Genomic DNA, 14,729 nt, shown 5'->3' with positions numbered 1-14,729 from the left:
TTTATTCTAGGAAGGGTTGTCTTTGTTATATTTTCATAGATATATGTTGTTTTGGGAGGAGATTTCCGCTGCTCTACTCACGCTGCCATCTTCCGCCCCTCTCTTCTCCTACAGCTTTTATCTTAATGTTCTTCCATGTGTATAATTTCCCAGAAAATTTAGTACTTAATATTCTGATTGTTTCTAGTACTTGTTTTGTCTCCCCACTGAAATAGTAAGTGATTCAAGGGCAAAGTCTATGCCTTACAACATTACTGTGTTTTTCACTGTTGAGTCCACATGAGGTGCTAAATGACTAGAGCAGTAGTTTTCTGTGTGGAATGAAGGTGAGAGAACCCGTCAGAATCACATAGGGAGCTTTCAAAAAGTATGCACATCACAGACCCATGTAATTCTTAAGGTACCAGATTTTATTCATATTATTTACATTTCCAATAATAATTTCAACTTGGCTTTTTAAAATTTAGTGCCTTAAATATGGGAACTTGCATATGATAAAGTCAGTACCACAAAATTGATAGGTAAGTGATAGGTTATTTTGTAGCAAATAATAGGAATACTGGTTCCCTTATTTGGAGGGGAAGTAAAGCTGAAACCTTTAATTAAATTATAAAAATGTATTCTTTCATTTATTTAACCAAATGCTCTACTGTATGCCAAACACTTTTCTAGATGTTGAGGAAACTGTAGTGAGCAAAAGAGACGAGTGCTGGTCTCATGAAGCTTTCGTCCTAGGGGGTTCTACGGACAATGAATACACAGGCATAGGTATTTATATACACATTCTATTTCAGTTTTCTATAGGCAGATTGCTATAAGAAAACAAATAAGGGAATAGAGGGAGATGTTTGTTTAGATAGTGAAGGCCTATCTGAGAAGAGGGCAAATCGGGTAGAAATTTTAACAAAAGGAAGAAGTAGGGCATGAACCAATCTGAGAAAGCATTTTGGGTGGAGGAAACAAGTGACTACGGAAGTCTTCAGGCAGGAATGAGCTTGCTTGTTTCTAAGGAATGCAGAGGCCAGTGGGATGGAGCAGAGTGAGTGAGCGGGGGTGTATGAGGAGAGTGGGGGAGTAGAGTGTGTGTGTCTTTGTTCTTGATGGTTGAGAGTGGGAATTAGACAGTGAGCTGGAGGAAGGCGAGGAACTAACAAAATCCAGGAGTGGATTCCACTCAACAGATGTCATAAAACCATCACAGGACATTAAACTGTCTTATATATCAAATGAATGAGATTGTTGGGTATAGAGATTGTTCTTTGGATGTGCAGTATAAGAAGATAGTTTAGACCATCAGACCTAGAGTGAGCCTCCTTGGTTTGAACCTTGACCAGCACTGTGTACCCGTTCTCTGAGCCTTGGAATGCGTAATTCACGTGATCCATTTGTGCTTTAGCTTCCCCTTCTGTAAAATATAGTATTACCCATCTCATAAGACTATTTAGGATGACTGAATGAGTTAATGTGGGTAAGGGACCCACAACAGTGTCATAGGGAAGTGCTCAGTAAATATTAGCTATAGTTATGAACACGATTATCATTTTTAGATGGTTTCAGGGTTAGGGATCCAGGAAATAGGCAAAGACAATCAGTGGACAGAATTCTGATATGAGCAAGGGCAGACCTTAGCAAAGGGCCCAGGCCAAGGAAAGGAAGAGAAAGTAAAGGTACAGAATGGCTTATATCTAGTAGATTTTAGGGATACTTATGTTTTTGTTTTCAATGTTGTGATTTCTTATGGCAACTTTGGTGAAGTGCTACGGTCTAGTGTCAGTCACAGTTTGCAGTTGCCTTGGGGACTAGCAGCAGTAAAAGGTTTGCATTCCCAAGGAAGTGGTATGCTAGGGAAATGCAATAGGGACTCTGGTGATTTTATTTGAATATTAAAGGAGAGAATGACTCCAGAAATGGAATGCTTGGGGACATTTCAGTGATACACATGTATGCCGTTGCTTTCCGCCTGTTACCTTATGTGCCAACCATGCTTGCTGTCTGCCATGCTGGCCTGTCCTTTTCTGTCTCTTGACTTCTGTGTATATGAAAACATTGCTTTTGGATATTTTTTACATTGCTTAGAACATACGAGGACTAATTTAAAAAGTAAAGAGGGAGGATTGTTAAAATCAGGTGATGGGGATACTGTCTTACAGCGCTGGTCAGGCTAAAGTTGATAGAGGTGGTTCTAAAAAGTGGCCTGGTGACCTTGGGCACATAGTGATGAAGAACTGGAGTAAAACAGGGAAAACTTTGATTGCTTCCCTTAACTGACCACTCCATTATGAACACGTGGATTCCAGGCTCAGCCTTAGGACTGGAAAAGGCCACTTTGAGATTGGTCAGAGCTGAGCACCTTGCAAACAGCTATTACAAGCCAAGTCAGTGGTGCCTGGCAAGGAAATTAGCATTTATCGCATTTCAGTAAAAATGATGAGGCCCAGTTAAATTAGATTTCCTTTCATTTACAATAGACTTAAAATCCTATTTAGCTATAATCCAGCCATTGTAAAATTGGTTACAAGGATCCTAGTTTTCTGAGATATTGAAGCCTCCCCATTCTATCAGAGCATCTTGATTTCATCCATTTTCATCCGTCGTTAAATTTCTTATGGCTGAGATGCCAGAGGCGACCTACCTTTCCAATTTGCTGCCGTTTTCAGCACTAACTGGATTGAGATCAGAAACATTTATTTTATTCAATGCCTTATCTGCTTTTTTCCACTATTTTAAACACTATTGAGGGTCAGACTGAAAATCCTTCTCTCATTCTAACTGTAATCAAGCAGGAAATGGTTTTATTTTATTTTAAACTAATACCAAGTCTAGGAAGACAGCATCATTTCATACAATGGAATCAAATGACCCATTCTGCCATTGCTGAAATTTTAGTTTGCATATCTTATCACAAAACCCATGCTTATGTGGTTTTACACTTAAAATTCTCCGAGCCTTCTTTCTACATAAAATTGATATGTCTCATTTGGGGGTCAGCTCAGACTTCATCACCTTGAAGAGCTTGGAGTCACAGGTGATCTCTCTCCTTCAAGGGAATCTCTACTGCTCTGAAGGTGTGTGTTACCTGTACAATCTATTTGTCCACAGTTTGATGTCTTGTCTTCTTCTGTGTTAGTCTTGTCTCCCCATCCAAATAGAGCACTTTCTGAAGGCTGAACTGTGGCTCAGAATGGTTCCATCTGCCTCATTTAGTTGACAGAAGAATCCCTGCCGATTGATTGATTCCAACAAGAGGAAGGCTTGTGTGTGGAAGGTTCCGTACTATTCTGGGCTCCTGACAGGATCCTTAAAATGTCAGATCATCCTATGAGGAGCTTCTTGCTCCCACCTTCCTTCAAGGTTCCCCTAGGCCTTATTGCCTTCCCAGGAGATGAAGTGGGCCCAACGGCTCAAGGCACGGGGCCTGCATGACCTGGAAGGCAGGGATTGGTGGAATGGAAGCAGCTGGGTCTCGTGGTCCATGCTGAGCTCACCAGTTTTCCAGGCACTGCAGCTTCCTTCCCTGCAGAGCAGGAATTGACGCTGCCATGAATACTCGCTGTCTCTCCTCCCTGCCCGGCCTGTGTGGTGGATGCTTATGGCTTTTCCCTGGACCTATCTGTAAAAAGATGCGAAGGATAGGACTGAAATATTTGTAGGAAACAGGTTGCTCTGATTCAGAGCAGGAGACAGGGCAGGAGGCAGTGTTTGGGATCCTGACCTTGGTGCTCCTTATTCCCAGGTGAGCTGAACGGCTGATGTGTACAAATGCTGATCCACCCTGTGGATAAAATGAGAGTTCCTGTGGCCGGGATTCTCACCTGGCCCTGGTTGACTAGCTCACTGCACACCTGTGGGCAATACATGGCTGTTGACTCTATATAAAGAGCTCTGCCCAGTGCTCTGGGTGATATGGTGGCAGGGCTGCAGGAGAGCAGAGCAGAGACTGGAGTGGTGGCAGCACCAAGGACAGAGGCCCAGAGGACGGCTGTGTGGGACAACTGTGCAGAGAGGCCCAGAGGACGGCTATGTGGACAGAGAGACCCAGAGGATGGCTGTGTGGACAGAGGGGCCCAGAGGAGGGCTGTGCGGACAGAGGGGCCCAGAGGCAAAGACTGGCTTGCTGCATAGAGACTCGGTCTGAGTGAACAGGATTTTAGTGACTGACCTGCCACCTGGAAATAAAGTTGGGTGTAACCCTTTCACCTCAAGAACGTTTTGCTGTCATTTTCTTTGGTCACATTGAATCCATAGTGAACTTGCCTGGGGATGAAACCCATTGGCAAGACCCTCCCCGCCTCCCACTTGCACATCACTGACCAAGGCTGACTGAGCGAGCACATGCTTTGTGGCCTACTCTGTGGGAAGCACTAGCGTTTTTGGTTCAGAGACTTGTCCAGCATAGCCCCTCATTTGCATTGCTGAACCCTCTACCTTGGAGGACTAGACCTGCATCCTGTGCCACACTATGTATCTTCTATGTTTCAAGACTCAAAGAAGAAATCTCAGGCATGTAGTGAGGTAGGGAGAAAGGCACATAGGAGGATCAGAGAAGATGGAATTATACCTATTCATTATTCAGCAAATCTAATAAACCTCTCAGCCAGAATGTACAAAACTGAAAATGCTCTTTCCCTGAGGGGGAGGACACAAGGGGCAGGAACAGTATGGTGCGGCATGGCTGTGCTGTGAGAGCATGGGAGCTGTGCGAGCCCCTGGCAGGGCACGTCACAGGCCAAGGCTTCCTGGAGCTGAAGAAGCAAAAAGGCATGATAAAGACTGACAAAATGCCTTTCATTTTCAAACTTATCAGGGAGAATCACCAACCGGAGTGCCGACAGAAGGAACTTGGGTCTTGCCGATGGGTTTCATGCCCGGGCAAGTTCACTATGGATTCAGTGAAATCAAAGAAATGAGAGTAGAACATTCTTGAGGTGAAAGGGTTATACCCAACTTTATTCCCACAGTAGCAGGTCAATCACTAGAATCCTGTTCCCTCAGAGCGAGTCTGCATGCAGCAAGCCAGTCTCTGCCTCTGGGCCTCTCTGCCCCTGCAGCCGTCTCAGTCTCTGTCCTTGGTGCTGCCACTAATCTAGTCTCATCTCTGCTCTCCTGAAATTGTGCCACTGTGTCGCCCAGAGCACTGGGCAGAGCTCTTTATATAGAGTCAATAACGACGCATTGCCCACACGTGTGTAGTGAGCTAGCCAACCAGGGCCAGGTGAGAATCCTGGCCACAGGAACCTTCACTTTATCTACAACTTGTCTTGCCAATGGGTTTCAGCCCTGGGCAAGTTCACTATGGATTCAGTAACACCGAGGAATGATGATGGAATGTTCTTGGTGTGAAAGGGCTTATTACCAGCTTGTTTTCCTGGCGATAGGTTGAGCACTAGAATTACGTCTGCATCCAACAGTCTGCAGGTCTGTAATGCTCCTTGCTCTCTGCCTCTGCACAGAGCACTGGGTAGAACTCTTTGTATATTGACTCAGTCAATAATAGCTTATTGCCTAGGGTGTGGAGTAGCCTAGCAGTAGGCCAGTTACATCATCAAGGAGTTTAGGTTCAGGTGAGGATCCTGACCATAGGAACTTCAATTTTCCCCACAGAACTGTTCATTGCTCCAAGAAGTTTGGATCAAGTGCTTTTTGTCTCCTTCATTTTATTTTGTTTTCCAGAGTCAAATAGCCTATTATGATTTCTTTGTGAAGAAATCTTCTGGTGGAGGGGGGCGGGTCTCTCTGGCCTCAGTCACATTTTATTGCAGAAAATACCCTGAAGGAGGAATTAGTAGTCTAGTCTGCCTCCGGTATCTTTCTCAATTACATGGGTGCTGGGCAGCTGTGTTTGCAGCCCTTTGCCAAGGAGACCCTCCTTATGCAGGGCCCATCATAGCTCCCTTCCTTCCTCTCACACGTCTGTCCTCCTAGATGGCACACAGGATATGGAATAAGCTAGGAAGATGGAGCCATTCTCTAGAGATAGCCCTGACCAGGGATCTGGTTCACTTTTTGTTCTCCTTGCCTAGTGAGGAAGTCTTGAATCCTTCTGTAGAAGACTTGTCATCATACCTTCCATCAACAACCAGCTCCATTCTCCAACATTGGGCTAAAAATGTGGTGGCAGCAGGATTAACATCCGAGAGCAGTAAGAGTGGCCTCAGGATGGCTTTATTGCTCTAGGTACCCTTGGAAGTTGTCTACCAGAGGAACACTTGGATCCTGAATCCGATGGATGTGGGCCTTCTTCTGAATAATCCAACAGGAGTCGAAGGAGTTCCTCCCTGAGGATCAGGGCTCTATCTGGCCGAGCCATTCAAGCTCCTCTCCTTCCTAAGCACCCTATTCTTACAGGTGTTGGCTTCCCAAGCTCTGAGGGCAGGGGCAATCTGGCTGGGAAGCTTTGGCATAGATAGGGAAAGTGGCAGTGTATTCTCCCTAAATGGCAGTGAGACTGAGTCAATTCCTGATGCAATAGTCGTGTGATCCAGTGGCATTGTCACCAGTCAGTCCACAGAGAGTGAACAGCCTTCTTCCTCCTAGCCTGCCATAGAACAGCCTGGTGGGAATGGGTCTGGGGAAGCCATACTGAAGCACTAAGGACAAGGGAGCTCAGGGTCAGACCCAAGGGAGACTTTCTCTCCTTCTGGTCTAAGATTTCCTCCTTTGATTTCTTGCCACTGAGCTTTCCTATACCTCAGAGATGCTGTTCTGAAGACAGGCCGTCAGAGGTAAGGTAAGATTTGAAGTCCTAGCCCAAGGACTCTTGTTTCTGTTCTCTCAGGGACATTGAAAGCTCAGTTCTGCAAAAAATTCTTCCCTAATTTTCCCTGTGGCCCTCTTACAGTTTTCATGGTAGTTATTTAGAAATGCTAGAACTGAGACCCAGAATTGGAACTAACCACTTGGGTATCATTTAACAGAAGAGCTGGGGTCCAGCCCATGAGCTCTCATTCGTCTTTATACTTTTGCCACCTGTCAGGCCATGGGCTATGTAGCCTTGAGAAAATTATCTTACCTGTTTGAGCCTCATTTGTAAAGTGGGGTGATCAATACAATCTCTTAGGGTCTTCAAGAGACTATATCTGAACAATATTTTGCATGGTGCCTGGCACATAGCTCCTCTGAAAATAGCAGTTATTAATGTAAGGCTTTTATCACGAAGACTGGGTGATCACAGCTGCTCCTGAGGCCCGGGACACCAAGGCCTGTGAGGATAGTGAGGAGTGGGGGAGTGGACAGAGTGGCCTGGCCCCATGGTATTTGACCTATTACTGTACTCTTTCTGGTTGTCAGACTTGTACAGAGATGATTTAACTTTGTCCAGCACCAAGGCTGCCTGGGATTCTGGTTTATATTCCACTGGTGCCTGGAACAAAGCCGGGGAGATACAATGAGGGATGTTTCCTTTTGTGTCTACAGTTGCTTCCTGGTTACAATGGGCCATTGTTGTGCTTGGCCACAGTGGAGGGAAGTGTAACTGACTGACCAATTGATTTTGTCTCATGTCTTGGACCTCAGAGTCCCTGCTTTCTCAGGGGCATCTGAGGTTTTGGGAAGTTGTCTCAAACAGTAAATTAGATATTGCTGAGTGGTAGATGGATTATTGATCTCTCTTTTTTCCTTCCTTATAATGGAATGATACCTTCATGGGCTTTGCCTTACGGCTTTGGTGTACCTCCCGTTAGAGTAGAAGTATATGCCCCATTGATATTGAGCATGGCTTTAACCAATGGGATATCAGTATACGTGAGGTAAGCAGAGGCTTTGTACTTGGATTATTTTGCTTGGTCTCTTGTATTATTCCTGCTGTCTGCCGTAGAATAACATGCTCTGGGTAGCTCATGGTCCACAGAGAATGATCAGACATATGCAGTATCCTTAGACTCTATCCTTAGACAGATCCAAGATTAGTAAAGCCCAGTTGAGATCAGCTGAATGCCAGCCTGCCCACAGACTGAAGAGGGAGAAAAATGAATGTTTGTTGTTAAAAGCCAATGAGATTTGGGGATTGTTTGTATGCAACATTGTTTTGAAGTGATAGCTGACCAATGTACTGACACATAGATCCTCCAATAAGCCAAGGATCAGCAGGAGAATCTGATGGCTACAGACTGGCTAATGTAAGCCCCTTGGACAGGGACCCAGACTTTTCTGAACTAGAATGCCCGATTATCTTTTCCCCTGGGGAGACCATAGTGAGCACATAGTGGGCATGGTTTGTCTCCTTTCTGCTTGCAGTATCCACTCATACCCTGCTCACAGTAGAGAGTTGATAAATGTATGTTAGATCTTATTGGAATGAATTGAAATTTAGCCAGGCTAAGGAGGATTTACTCCTAAAAACTTTTTGTAGGTCTCAGTAGGAGTATGCAAGATACAAACCAGAGAAGAGGCTGTGGAAAGGGCAGTGTAGCCCACCCAGGGCAAGGCCAATTCCAAAATAAATTTAAGAAATGCTGTGAGCCTTTGGACAATGTTGGTAGCCTCTGGTTTGGGAGGGCTGCTTGAGGATACACTTAGAAATGTATCATTTTCTGTCACAGTCAGTCTGGGCTGCTATAGCAGAATATGATAAACAAGGAAGATTAAACAACAGGAATTTCTTTCTCACAGTTCTGGAAGCTGGAACGTCTGATGCCAGTCTGGTCAGCTTCTGGTGAGAGCTTGCTATTCCTGGTTTGAAGATAACTCTCTCCTTGGTGTCTTCAGATGGCTAAAAGCAGAGAGAGAGAGAAAGGAAGCAAGCTCTCTCTTGTCTTTTATATGGGCACTAACCCCATCATGGAGCACCCCCCCCCCATGACCTAATTACCCCTCAAAGATCCCACCTGCAGAAACTGTCACATTGGAGATCAGGATTTCAACATCTGAATTTTGGGAGGACACAAACATTCAGTCTAGCATTTTCCTTTCCAGAAACAACTCTTGACTACGTAATTAAATGCCCTTCTTTCTCCTTTTTCTGTGCCTCCAACCCCCTGTCCCAAATATATCAGACATGACTGTAATGTTTTATCTCAGCAAAGGCTGACTGTTGGTTGATCCCTACTATCCTGATTGCATACAGATGTGAAGAATAATCCGTTTCAGAGATATTTGTATTTTTGAAGGGAATTATAGGAGTTGCAAAAGATTTCTCTAGACAAAGAAATGAATCACCAATGATAGAGTGTCAAAAACTATGTTAGGCTGTCAGTCATTTTGGGTGGAAAGTTCTGTGTGCTTCGCTGGTGCTCTGTATAGGTTCCCTAAATCTTCCTGCATTAGGGTGAGACTTCATCTGCCTTTGTGACTCCTTTAACTCTATGTTCGGAATGAAACAGAGAGGCAGATAATGAATTGTACAAGTTGGTTCTATTTAAAATTGCTGGGGGAATCTCAGGGCACACAGGTTTTTAAGAATGCCTAGTTGTGCTGACACTTGCTGTTGGAAGATAAGAAGATGCCCTGGGACTTCTCCAGGGGGTGGGACCCTGGAGACTGCTTCTTGCCACTTCATTAGGGAGCACATCCTAATGCCCAGGTGAACATCCTCTTCTTCTGGCCAGCCCATCAGAGGAATTGGCCTTTTAGTCATTGTTTCCAGGTAAAGGCTGACTAGAATTAACGACTGACTAGAAGGGTCATTGTTTCCAGGTAAAGGCTGACTAGAATTAGTGACTGACCAGGTAAAGGCTGACTAGAAGGGTCAGCAAAACAGCTGTGTGTTACTTTCCAATAATGCAGAAGAGCAGGAACATAAGATAGTAGGAGCCTAAAATTTGGGTCTGAGGACTAGAAGCTCAATATTCTCACCTAGGACTTGTAGGAAATAAAAGTTGGTCTCATAGGGTTGTTGTGAAGATGAAATGAGATGTAGTATGTGGAAGTCCTCTGAGGGACATAATTCTGTGTAAGTATTAGTTGTTAAGAGAGTGATTATAGAGATTAATATATGTATTAAGGCTGGTGAAATTTATTTTACTTTCCTCCTGCCAGATGTAGTTATGAGGCAAAGTAGTGATCAAGCAGGAATCCTCTGGTACCAGATACCCTGGGTTCCCAGCTTCACTACCTACCTTTTCTCTATAGTGGTTGTCAGATTTAAGTGAGCTGATACCTGAAACAAATTCTGAGTTTTAATACAAAAATTTTTGAACAGTGTATGGCAGACAATAATCTTTCAAAAGATGCCACCTATTTTTTTTAAAACTTCTTATTTTGAAATACCATAGATTTGCAGGAAGTTGCAAAGAAATATACAGAGAAGTTTCATGTACTCTTTACCCAGCCTCCTGCAAAAGTTGACGCCTTGCCTAAGTATAGTTCAGTATCAATACCAGGATATTGACACTGGCATTATCTAAAGAGCTGAGTCAGATTTTATCAGTTTTACATGCACCCATTTGTGTGTGTGTGTAGGTTCATACACAGATTCATGTAACTACCATCACAGTTAAGAAGATACAGAACTCTATAATCTCCATAAAGCTCCTTCTTGCTACCCCTCATAGCCACACCACATAGCCATTTTTAATTCATTGAAGTAGTCAGGAAGTATAATTCTTCTCAGCAGAAGTATGAAACAAGAACTGCCTGACACTGAACTTGTTTAATTGTAAGCTCCCTGCCCTTGGAAGCATTCAGATAGAAGTTGGATCTTCTTTATCAGGGATTCTTTAACATGGTAATACAAGAGAGGCCGAGGGGATAGTGGTAAATTGAACTCTGAGATCCCAACACTAAGCTTCTAGGATTATATAGAGAGGTACCCTTAAGAAGGTGTGGTTTCAAATGGGTCTTGAAGAAGGGAAGGCAAAGGGAAAAGGGGAGAGCATCAGGTGAACCAAAGGAGAGCCAGCTCTTCTCTGCTCACTGTGGGTAACAAAGGTCCACCTCTGGGTTAACAAATAAGGTTTCTCTGAAAGCTCTCTGGACCCTATGGAGCCTAAGCATGGGCTGCTTTATCTCTGTTATGGGCCAGGGAGTTCACAGCTGGGTTGTCCAGAGTGAAGGTGTCCTCTAAGAGGCCAGCTCTTAAAGAGAGGCATCCTAGGTGAAGATAGGCTTCTTGCTCTTGTGGGCTGCCTTGCCGCAGTCTGTGTCCTTCATCAGACTGGTCACATAATTGTTTCTTCTTTATAACCCAGACTAGTTTTGGAAAGGAAATATAAGCAGGCCCAGGGGGTCTGCTCCTTATAGCATCCTCTGTGACATCATTCTTTCCCCAGAATGCATTTGTTTATTTATTTATTTATTTATTCCAGGGAACCTCGGCAAGTAATTTAAAAGACTAACAAACTTTGGCATAGATCACTTTAAGATGCAGAGAGCTGGCTGGAATATTAATGAATCCATCTAGTTATAGAGTTGCTTCCTGATGCAGGAACATACCAGAGAGGTTAGGTCCAGGAGTGTCGCTCTGCAGAGCCCCATCTCCATTATCTAGCTTTTAATTACTTCATTAAAATTCAGCAGAGAAGCTGCCCAAATCCAGTAGTGTGCCCAAGGCTTGCTGGGTGATTTCCCTGCCTCTGGCCATACGAGATTTTTAGTTTTATAGGTCTCCAGAGATGGGAGGCCAGATCTTAGGCAGACAGACTGCTGCTGGTGGCTCTGTAAACTCTCAGCGCTGGGGTGGCTGCCTGCCTTGTGCATGGCTGGACCTCTAGCCCGTCTCCCGCAGGTGCTAGGACCGCTGCTTATCCTTTTTCCTTGGGGAAGGAGCTGCCCTACAAAAGTATTTTCCAGATCACAGAGGTATCCTCAGTTAGAGGCTCATACTTTCTGAAATTCTTTGTAAGAAATAGATTGCCCCCTACTCTTTCTCCTTAAAATGGCAGTTGGGACACCAATTTCAGCTTGGGTAGCTCATCTTGGGGAAGAAGTGGACACATTAGGCTTTGAATAAGATCACTCTGGCTCTGTCCTTCTTTTTAGCTTCCCTGAGCCTCAGTTTTCCCATATGTAAAGTGGAGCTGTTAAGTGGCTTGTTCCCCTTTTAGGTCTTTTGGGGTGTCCGTTTCCTCCTAGGGTTGTAATACAGCAACCCTCTGGCATGGAACTGCACCAGTCAGCTTCTCTCCTCAGCTGTGCCTGTTGGCTCTCACTTCTAAATGCTGTTCCTTTCAGTGGTGCCCCTCACCACTACCGTCCTTAAGTAACCTTGGGGTCGGGAAAACTGCCTGAGGTATTTGTATTTTTCGCCCACAGGAAATGACCTGAAGATTAGAGTCCAGGGAATCTGTGGGCTTTTTGATGGCTCTTTTTAGATCCGCAGGCCCTTTTAATGTCTCTGGGTTTCTGTCTGTGCTGAGTAGATGTTTTAGAATCAAACTTAGCAAAAGACAGTACATCTAAACATGTCTACCACTTAATGGATGTAACGTTTTTGTCATTTAAAGCTGCCCTTTCTCATGCTCCTTCTGCTTCCCTGGGTTTATTTTACCTTTTTCTAGTCACTGCATCTGTCCAAGGTTTTTGGGGAACGAGGGGAGTTCAGTATCTCCTGGGCTGTAGCCCCTGGGGTCTCAAAGGAGTCCACCGTGGAGATCCTGATGGGCCAGAAAGCTTGGCCAAGGGCTCAGCATCAGGCCAACTCAGGCAGAAAATGCAGGGCTGAGCCCCCGAACAGGAGGTCAGGACGGAGCACAGTCTTCTCAAGAAGGAAGACTAAGAAGAGCTTGTGCTGAAGTTGCAGTCAGTGAGGCAAATGAGTCAGACTGAGATTTCTGACAAATGGGTAAAAAAGAAGAAAAAGCAAGTGTGTCTCTTCTGAGCATTTCCAAGGTAGCAAGGGCCTTTGATGGGTCCTACTTCTTTCCTTCTGTCTCCCCAGTAAGAGGATAATCTGAGACCTTTCCCAGCTCAGCCTTTGGCTTCCTGAAGGCATTTCTAAATCAAGGAGCTATAGGTGAGATTTGAGGACTTAGCATTTGGCAAGTAATTGGCTCCAGAGCCAAATATCACTGGTGTCCTCCGGAAAATGCTAGATAAAGAGTTGCTGGCGTTGGATAGCATAGCATTACTCAGATAGCTTCCTTCTGTTTCTTTTTCTTTGTTTGGTGGTTAAAACTTTGGGGAAAGGATGATCTTTTCATAATATTGTTCTTTCTTTGGAATTCATCATTTGAAATGGTTGTAACTCCCACAGTTTCATTTGAACTCTTCATATTTCTTTTAAAAAGGTTATTTTGCTTTGTTTCTCTGTCTGGCTCAGTGTCCCTGGTATTGAGATGCATATGACATCTGGTAAAGGATGGTCTCTTTATACCGTGTGATTTGTCTTAAGGACATGTGACATTGAATTACGACTTGAGACTCCTAATGTTTTAGCTGTAATGGTGCCACAGTAAAGGGCCCGGACTTGGTATGAGATTGGGCAAGACAGGTTACCTCTGCAGCCTTGACGCGTCTGTGTGTTAAATGTCTGTTAAATGGAAATGCCATTTACCTTGTCTGCCTTGGCAGCTTGCTGTGAATATCAGGTGAACTATAGTCTGTGAAAGAGTCTCGAAATTGTAAAAGTTTGAAGGGTGACGTGGTCAATTTTATGTGTCAATTTGATTGGACCATGGGGATGACGAGATCAAATACTGTTTTTGGGTGTGTCTGTGAGGGTGTTGCACGTGAGATTAGCACTTGAATCGGTGGGCTTATAAAGTACATACCCTGAAGGCCTGAATAGAACAAAAAGCAGAAGAAAAGAGGATTAATGCCCCTTCCTCTTCAACTGTGTGTTCACACAGTCTCTGCTCTCTTACTGGGTTTTATACCATTGGCTGCCCTGGTTCTTAGGCCTTCAATCTCAGACTGAATTATACTGCTGGCTTTCCTTCAGCTTGGAGACAACAGACTGGGGGACTTTTCAGCTTCCATAATCACATTAGACAATTCCTCATAATAAATCTCTCTCTCACCCATCCCTCCCCTCTTGTGTGTGTGTGTGTGTGTGTTCTTCACTTGGTTCTGTTTCTCTGGTGGACCCTGACTAACACAGGTGGGTATATGATACTTGCCATTTCCAGGGCTTCTTTCCAAGAGGCAGTGCTGGCTGATACTCTGAAGCTCAGAGCTCATTCCTCTAAGTGGAAAACATTTTTTGGGTGGGGGATGTTCAGGTTTATTTCTGGTTCTAATATACTCAGTTCAGCACAATACGTTTCAGCTCCTTATGGCATACTTACCATGTGCAGACCCTATGCTAAGCAAAGGTGGAGTAATGTGGGATAGAGATAAGTCCCATACAAATTCTGTCCCCTAGGGTCACATTCTCGCTCTATGGGGCCTATCACAGCTTAACTGACTTTTGCATTTGGCAAAGCTTCATGTACCTTAGCTTAGGTCCTTATGACAGCAGTGCCTGTGGCAAGAATTAAAGTACTGACACTTCGTTTGGGAGGTGCAAGCCCCAGGTGATGAGAGTAAAAGCAGAAAGGGGGAAGTGGGACAAAGACGGATGCGAAGCAGTGCGGTGCTCTGTGCTGCTGTGCTGGCCAGAGAGGCTGAGGGTGAGTATTTGATCTTCACCAGGCATGTCTGCTTGTCACACAGAACTTCTTAGGAAGGTTTGCAAGGAACACACATACTTGGAAGCAATTCACATTGAGGGGAAAAGAAAGTTTTTATCTGTCCAATTTCCTTCCATTTTCATTTCTTTTTGGTCAAGGTTATATTCTTGATCAATTGGACTTTCAGATTGTCTCACCTCATCCCTAGTGGATGTTCGGAAAGCCAGATTCCATGCCCCATGATGT

The sequence above is a fragment of the Manis pentadactyla genome, chromosome 2 (assembly GCF_030020395.1).
Source record: "Manis pentadactyla isolate mManPen7 chromosome 2, mManPen7.hap1, whole genome shotgun sequence".
Lineage (NCBI taxonomy): Eukaryota > Metazoa > Chordata > Mammalia > Pholidota > Manidae > Manis > Manis pentadactyla.
Note: the sequence above shows the minus strand (reverse complement) of the source record.